The 9,113-nt window shown below is 39.4% G+C and overlaps 1 pseudogene across 1 annotated transcript; it reads right to left on the reverse strand.

Annotated features, from left to right (window-relative positions):
* Positions 1-3,591: 3,591 nt before the first annotated feature.
* On the reverse strand, positions 3,592-4,931 carry LOC116536140 (annotated as a pseudogene). Its single transcript, XR_004262495.1, has one exon. The product of XR_004262495.1 is annotated as a 14-3-3 protein theta pseudogene (transcript).
* Between the last annotated feature and the right edge of the window lie 4,182 nt (positions 4,932-9,113).

Consider the following 9,113-nt stretch of genomic DNA (forward strand, 5'->3'; position numbering starts at 1 on the left):
TTTCACCATGTTGACCAGGATGGTCTCGATCTCTTGACCTCGCGATCCACCCGCCTCGGCCTCCCAAAGTGCTGGGATTACAGGCTTGAGCCACCGCGCCCGGCAAATTTTAAGTTTTCAATGGCCGGGCGCGGTGGCTCACACCTGTAATCCCAGCACTTTGGGAGGCCGAGGCGGGTGGATCGCGAGGTCAAGAGATCGAGACCATCCTGGTCAACATGGTGAAACCCCGTCTCTACTGAAAATACAAAACATTAGCTGGGCATGGTGGTGCGTGCCTGTAATCCCAGCTACTCAGGAGGCTGAGGCAGGAGAATTGCCTGAACCCAGGAGGCGGAGGTTGCAGTGAGCCGAGATCGCGCCATTGCGCTCCAGCCTGGGTAACAAGAGCGAAACTCCATCTGAAAAAAAAATTAAGTTTTCTAATACCTGAATACCAGATGTCGTTCCATTTATTTAGGTATGGTTTTCAACAATGTTTTGTAGTTTCTAGTGTACAAGACTTATACTTATTTTGTTGAATTTGTTTCTCAGTATTTTATTATTTTTGATGCTATTACAAATGAAATATTTTCATTTTTGCATTTTTATTAAAGCATGTAGAAATACAACTAATTTTAGTAATTTGATCTTGATTCTTACAACCTGGCTGAGCTCATTTAATGGCCTTAATAGTTTTTTTTTCTACTTGATAAAATTATAACTTGTATTCTCATGGCCTTAATAGTTTTTTAGTGGATTTATTTGAATTATCTATATACAAGATCATGTCGGCCGGGCATGGTGGCTCATGCCTGTAATCCAAGCACTTTGGAGGCCAAGGCGGGCCGATCACCTGAGGTTGGGAGTTCAAGACCAGCCTGGCCAACATGGTGAAACCCCGTCTTTATATTTAAAAAAAAAAAAAAATGTCATTTTGTGAATAGAGATATTTTTACTTCTTCCTTTTCAATCTGAATGTCTTTTATATCATTTTCTTGACTAATTATCCTGGCTGGAGCCTCCAGTACAATGGTAAATGGAAATGAGGAGAGTGAACATCCCTTTATTGTTCCTGAACTCAGGGAGAAAGCTTTCAGTCTTTTAATAGTGAGTGTAATATCAGCTGTTGGGCTTTGGTAGATGCTGTTTATAGGTTTAAGAAATTTTCTTCTATTTGTTTGTTTGTTTATTTTTGATACAGGGTCTCAATTTGTTGCCCAGGCTGGAGTGCAGTGTCACGATCATGGCTCACTGAAGCCTTGACCTCCTGGGCTCAAGTGATCCTCCCACCTCAGCTTCCCAGGTAGCTGGAACTACAGGCATGTGCCACTAGGCCTGGCTAATCTTTAAAATTTTTTGTTGAGATGGGGTCTCATTAGGTTGCCCAGGCTGGTCTTGAACTGAAATGATCCTTCTGCCTTGGCCTCCCAAAGTGCTGGGAGTGCTGCTCCCGGCCCAGTTTCGTTTCTTTTCTTCTTCTTCTTCTGTCTTCTTTCTTCTTTCTTTTCTTCTTTTTTCTTTCTTTTTCTTGGTGGAGTCTCACTTTGTGTAGTGATGCAATCTTGGCTCACTGCAACCTCTGCCTCCCAGGTTCATGCAATCCTCCCACCTCAGCCTCCCAAGTAGCTGAGATTACAAGCGTGCGCCACCACGCCCGGCTAATTTTTGTATTTTTAGTAGAAATGAGGTTTCGCCATATTTCCTGCTTTTCTCAGTTAGGAGATGTGGGTTCTAGGCTTCCTTTGCTTCTAATTACTGAGTCATACAACTTTATCTAATTGGCTAAGCCAATCTGTGCCTTTGTTTTAATTTATGTAAAAAGGAAGTAATAGTACTTACTCTACTTTCCTTATAAGAGTAATGGGGAGATAAAATGAGAATTTCAGCTTCCTGGATGTTAACTAAAAGGTAGAGTCTGCTAACTTTAAACACAACCTGGCAATTATAAAGCAATAATAATTGATGTTCAGGAAAATAAACCCAGGTATTGAAGGATTTTAAAATCTCCCAGAGAGTAGTTAAGTTATATTTTCCTCATTCATAAATGAGTATCTCCTATATATCAAACCTGTGCCCAGCACTGGGACAAAGTAGACATTTTCTCAGCCATCTCAGAGAGTAAACTACGATCAAAATTTTTTTTCTTCAAAGCATGATATAGGCTAAATATTTTTTAAAATAAAAATTTTTTAAAAATCTTAAAAAAAAAAAAAAGAAATGAGGTTTCACTAGGCTGGTCTTGAACTCCGGACCTCAAGTGATCCACCTGTCTTAGCCTCCCAAAGTGCTGAGATTATGGGTGTGAGCCATGGCACCCCCAGGTTTCCTTTTATTCTTTGTTTGCTGAGTGCTTTTGTTGTGAAAGGATATTGAATTTTGTGAAATGGTTTTTCTATGTCTATTGACGTGATAATTTGGTTTTGTCCTTTATTAATATGATGTATTATATTATTATTATTATTTTCTGAGACAGTCTCTCTTACTCTGTCACCCAGGCTGGAGTGCTGTGGTGTGATATCGGCTCACTGCAACCTCCGCCTCCTGGATTCAAGCAATTCTCCTGCCTTAGCCTCCTGAGTAGCTGATACTACAGGCACAACGCCACCACGCCTGGTTAATCTTTGCATTTTTAGTAGAGATGGGGTTTCACCATGTTTGTCACGATGGTCTTGATCTGACCTTGTTATCTACCTGCCTTGGCCTCCCAAAGTGCTGGGATTATAGGCATGAGCCACCATGCCCGGCCCCACATTAATTGATTATTGTATGTTGACTCAACATTACATTCCTGGGATAAATCCCACTTAGTCATAGCATGTAGTACTGTTTATATATGGCTGGATTTGATTTGCTAGTTTTTTGTTGAGAAATTACTATGTCTATATTCATAAGTAATATTGATCTGTAGTTTTCTTTGCTTGTGATTATTTTGTCTGGTTTTAGTATTGAAGTAATGTTGGCCTCATAGAATTAGTTAGGAACTGCTCCCCCCTCTTCTGTTTTTGGAAGAGTTTGTGAAGGCTGGCATCAGTTCTTCTTTAACTGTTTTGCAGAATTCATCAGTGAAGCCATCTGGTTCTAGACTTTTAATTGTGGGAAGGTTTTTCAAAATAACTAATTCAATCTCTTTAGTTCTTATATGTTTATTTACATTTTCTCCTTTTTCTTGAGTCAGTTTTGGTAGTTTGTGTCTTTCTAGGATTTTTTTTTTCATTTTATTTTTTGTAATTTGATGATTTTGTAGTTTTAATTGACAGTTTATAATTGTAAATATTTACAGGGTATAATTTGATGTTTCAATATATATATTATATATACTGATCAAATCAGGGTGTTTATCATATCCATCATGTCATGCATTTAATCATTTCTTTGTGGTGAGAACATTCAAAAGTCTCTCTTCTAGCTATTTTGCAATATGCAATACCTTATTGTTAACCATTATCACCCTACTATACAATAGAACACTAGAAATTATTCCTCCTAATTGTAACTTTATATCCATTGACCAATCTCCTTTTTCTCCATTCTCCTCTTCCCTTGCTTTCTCAATCTCTGGTAACCATCATTCTACTCTATGCTTCTATGGTATCTTTTTTTTTTTTTAATGAGGTATAAGTGAATTTTTATTGGGAAGGGAGATTGTCAACTTAAACAGCAGCAAATAGAGTGAATAAGGAAACTCCCTGTTGCCACATATATACATGACCTCCTTATGTGATATAGGAGGCATTTCAATTTGTGACCCCTAGCCAGAGATGGCAAACACTTTTCCATTCAATCTAATACTTACGGATTCCTACTAAAAAGGAATACATTAAGAGCATGGAAAGGTTGCTTACTGAAAGGAAACCCCTGAAGAGTAAGGGAGGGAATGTAGAAATTAAGAAGTTATGTGGAACATTCTTTAAATGGTAATTAACTACATTTTCATATCTTCACAGTAATACAAAACACAGTCACTTGCAGAACTGGTTCAGATTACGTAAATACCAGATACATTTTTAGTACTCTACATAAGTGTTTGGAACTTATGTTATATGAAATGAAGCTATTAGTACTTTTCTACAGCAGTAACTGTACACCAGGAAGGCCAAGACAAACATGAATCAAGGAATGAAGTTTTCCCAAAGCTTCAGTGTGAAAAGACTATAAATAGTTGATTCCATACACATGAATGGGTTTCTTTGCTATCGGAAATCCAAGGGGAATAAGGAATGGAGGTGTGTAAAAAAGTTTCTTGAAGGAAAGGATGACACCCCATATGGATTTAGTTTTCAGTCCCTTCTGCCGCATCACATTCTTCTCCTGCACTGTTTGATGTCCAAAGTGTTAGTTAGGTTGTCTCTAAGCAACTGCATGATGGGGGTGCTGTCTTTATATGAGTCTTCATTCAGTGTATCAAGTTCAGCTATGGCCTTATCAAAAGCCACTTTAGCCAGCATGCAGGCAAGCTCTGGGTTATTAAGAATCTCATGGCAAAATACAGAGAAGTTAAGAGCAAGCCCCAGGTGATTTCGGTGTGTGGGTTGCATCTCTTTGCTGCTTCTATGAAATGCCTCTTGGTAAGCTCCTTGGGAATTATCTATCGTTTGTTTTCGGTCATCACCACATGCAACTTCAGCAAGGCACCGGAAGTAATCACCCTTCATTTTCAGATAGAAGAGCTTATTCTCTGGATTAGTTGCATTGGCTATTAAATATTTATCCAACAATTCCACGACCGTGGTGCAGATGGATCTCAGCTCAGATTTTACTTTCTGCCAATAGTCCTTAATCAGCTGCAACTTATTGTCAGAGGTGTTGGTCTTCTGCTCCATGCTCGAGATGACCCTCCATGCGGACCTGCGACACCTGACCACGTTCTTGTATGCCATGGAAAGCAGGTTGTGCTCCTCGTTGGACAGTTCAGCGCCCTGCTTGGTCATGGCCTTCATGCAGGTGGCCATGTCCTCGCAGTTTGTCCTGCTCCGCCAGCTTGGCCTTCTGGATCAGCTCGTCTTCTCCTTGGCAGGCGCAGGGTGAACCGGCGCAGAGGGCGGAGGAGAGCTAGGGCGAGCTGCCAACCCGGAGCGGGAGGAGCCTCGAGAGCTGCTGAGGGGCGGGGCGCTGAGGCCAGAACAAAAAGCAGGGAGGGAGTGCGGTCAGACCAAGGGGCCCGCCGTCCTGCTATTGTCTCCGGGAAGCGAGGCCGCCTGAATTTCCCTCTTCCCCCGCCCCTGCCCGGCTGGGGCGCCTGGGGAGGCCGCGGCTTGCGGAGCGAGGGAGCCTGGAGGGGGCCGGGGCGCTGCGGAGGGCCGGCGCTGGGAGCCGGAGCCCCGGCGGCTCCCTCCACCCCCGTCCGGCCAGCCAAAGATAGAAGCGAACTTTTGATATCAGCTTTTTAAAAAAGTGGATTCCACATATGAGGGAGATCATGTGTTATTTCTCTTTCTGTGTCTGGCTTATTTCACTTAACTTGATGTCGTCAAGGCTAGTGCATGTTGTTGCACATGACAGGTTTTCATTCTTTTTTATAGCTGGATAGTATTCCATTATGTGTGTTTTATATATATACACACACACATCACACACATACACCACGTGTGTGTGTATATATATATCTCACACGTACACCACGTGTGTGTAGTGTGTGTGTATTCATGCATTGTATATATATATATATATATATACACACCACATTTCTTTATCCATTGTTGGACATTAGGTTGACTCCATATCTTGGTTATTATAAATAAACATGGGAGTGCAGAGATCTCTTCAACATATTGTTTTTATTTCTTTTGAATAATACCCGGTAGTGGGACTTCTGGCTCTTATGGCAGTTCTATTTTTAATATTTTGAACAACCTCCATACTATTTTCTATAATGGCTGTACTGATTTACAATCCCACCAACAGTATATAAGGGTTTTCCTTTCTCTATATCCTTGCCAACTGTCATTTTGTTTTGTCTTTTGATAATAGCTATTCTAACTGGAGTGAAGTGATATTTCATTGGGGTTTTCATTTGCATTTCCTTGATGATTAGTGATGTTGAGCATTTTTTCATATATAAGTTGGCCATTTGTATGTCTTCTTTTGAAAAATGCCTGTTAAGGTCTTTTGCCTATTTTTTAATTGGGTTGTTTGATTTTTTTTTGCTCTTGAGTTGTTTAAGTTTCTTAGTGTTCTAGATATTAATCCTTTGTCAGATGTATAGCAAGGACTGTTGGCATCTGTGGTGGCAATGGGGACTGGTGGGAGTCTCTAGTTTACTTTTTCTCTGTAAGAAGTCTTCTCCTTGTATTTGATGCAATTCTGGTGGAGGAGGAGACAGTGTAGCAGAGGCAGAGTGCCTTGCTTCCCTCTCAGTGGTGCCATTCTGTGCTTCATGCTCCACAAGGATTTTGCTCTGCCCTCGTCCTTTCCAGTGTACTTCCTCAGTCACTCCTGTTGAAATATTTATTTATTGTTTTGGTTCCTTTTTATGAGGGGAATGAGTGCCAGGTTGACTCTAGTTGGCTGTCTTGCAGAAGTCAGTTGGAATTTTTCCATTTTAGCTATGTTGTCTAATTTATTGACATGTTGCTGTTTATAGTATAAACAACAATATGTCAATAAATTAGATATGTTTATTGACATCTAATTGTTTATAGTATTCCTAAGTAATCATTTTTATTTCTGTAACATTGGTAGTAATGTACCCTCTTTTATTCCTGAATTTAGTTATTTGTGTTTTTTGTCCTTGTTCAGTCTAGCTAAATGTTTATCAATGTTGTTGACGTTTTCAAAGAAGCAGCCTTTGGTTTTATTGATTTTCTCCATCATTTTTCATTCTCTATTCCATTTATTTCTGCTTTAATCTTTATTACTTGCTTTCTATTCTTGCTTTGGATTTAATTTGCTCTTCTTGCTCTAGTGTCTTAGGGTATAATGTTATATTATTGATTTAAGAAATTTCTTTTTAAATATAGGTTTTTGTAGGTATAAAAAACTTATGCGGCCGGGCGCGGTGGCTCAAGCCTGTAATCCCAGCACTTTGGGAGGCCGAGGCGGGTGGATCACAAGGTCAAGAGATCAAGACCATCCTGGTCAACATGGTGAAACCCCGTCTCTACTAAAACTACAAAAAATTAGCTGGGCATGGTGGCGCGTGCCTGTAGTCCCAGCTACTCAGGAGGCTGAGGCAGGAGAATTGCCTGAACCCAGGAGGCAGAGGTTGCCGTGAGCCGAGATCGCGCCATTGCACTCCAGCCTGGGTAACAAGAGGGAAACTCCGTCTCAAAAAAAAAAAAAACAAAACAAAAAAAACTTATGCATTGCAAAAGTTTTATTATGTTATGTTTTAGTTTTGATGTAACTCATTACAAATTTTCTCAATTACACATTTTCTTATGTGTTCTAATTTTCTTTTTATTTGATTCATTGATTATTTAGGAGTGTGTTAATTTCCACGTATTTGTTACTTTTCTAAATTTTCTTCTTTTATATCTAATATAGTTCCATTCTTGTCCAAAAACATACTTTGTAGGACGTCAATCCTTTAAAATCTATTGCAGCTTGTTTTATGTCACAATATATGGTCATTCTGAAGAATGCTTTATGTACACGAGAAGAATTTGTATTTTGCTCTTGGATGAAGTGTTGTATAAATATTTGTTATTTCTGTCTGGTTTATTTTGTTGTTCAAGTCCCACATTATTTGAAGTAGGGTATTTTTTTTTTTTTTTTGAAGTGGGGTATTGAAGTCTCCAACTCTTGTGGTCAAATCATATATTTCTCTCTTCCATTTTGTCAAGACTTTTTCCTGTATTTTGGAGCTTTATTGTTAGATGCATACATATTTATAAATGTTACATCTTCTTGATGGATTCACCCACACACACACTCCTTTTTTGTCTCTAGCAACAACTTTTATTATAAAGTTTGTTTTCTCTGCTGTTAGTATAGGTGCTCCAACTCTCTTTTGGTTAGTTTGCATAAAAAAATTTTTTTTGGCTGGGCATGGTGGCTCACACCTGTAATCCTAGCACTTTGGGAGGCCCAGGTGGGTGGATCACTTGAGTTCAAGACCAGCCTGGCCAACATGGTGAGACCCTGTTTCTATTAAAAATACAAAAATTAGCCAGGCATGGTGGCGTATGTCTGTAATCCCAGCTACTTGGGAGGCCGAGGCACAAGAATTGCTTGAACCTGGGAGGTGGAGGTTACAGTGAGAAGAGATTGCGCCACTGCACTCCATCCTGGGCAACAGAGTTTCAATATATATATGTATAGTTATGTGTGTGTGTGTGTGTGTGTGTGTGTGTGTGTGTGTGTGTGTGTATTTTTTTTTTCCTTACTTTCTACCTATTTGTATCTTTGGATCTAAAGTTTTTTTTTGTTGTTGTTGTTGTAGACAGCATATAGTTGGATAATGCTTTCAAAATCTCATATAGAACATAGCTATTTTCTAGTGTAACATCATTCCCTTGTTATTTCATTTACTGTGTTTTTTAAAATTAATTTTTAGTGATTGCCCTGAGTATTGCAATTACCATTTTAACTTATAACAATCTAATTTGGATGAACAGTAACTTGATTTCAATAGTATATGAAGATTTTGTTCTTTAGTAGCTCCATCCTAACCCTCCTTTATGCTGTTGTTACCACAAATTACATGCGTATACATTGGGTGTCTTTTAACACAGATTTATACTCCTTGTTCTATGCTGCTGTCTTTTAAATAAGACAGGCAAGAAAAAGCATTATAAACAAAAAACACATTTATACTGTATTTTATTTTATTATTAATTTTTGAGACAGGGTTTTACTCTGTCATCCAGGCTGGAGAGCAGTGGTGTAATCTCAGCTAACTACAGCCTTAATCTCCTGGATTAAAATGATCCTCCCACCTCAGCCTCCCAATTAGCTGGGACCACAGGCATGCACCACCACACCTGGCTAATTTTTATATTTTTAGTAGAGATGGGGTTTCACCATGTTGACCAGGCTGGTCTCAAACTCCTGGTCTCAAGTGATCTGCCCACCTTTGCCTCCCAAACTGCTGAGATTACAGGCATGAGCCATTGTGCGTGGTCATACTTTCTTATTTATTTGCATCACTCATCGTTTTTTGTTGAAAACTGGACTTTTGAATAATCTGATGT

This window comes from Sapajus apella, unplaced genomic scaffold (genome assembly GCF_009761245.1).
Source record: "Sapajus apella isolate SASKATOON/1434 unplaced genomic scaffold, GSC_monkey_1.0 scaffold98, whole genome shotgun sequence".
Classification (NCBI taxonomy): domain Eukaryota; kingdom Metazoa; phylum Chordata; class Mammalia; order Primates; family Cebidae; genus Sapajus; species Sapajus apella.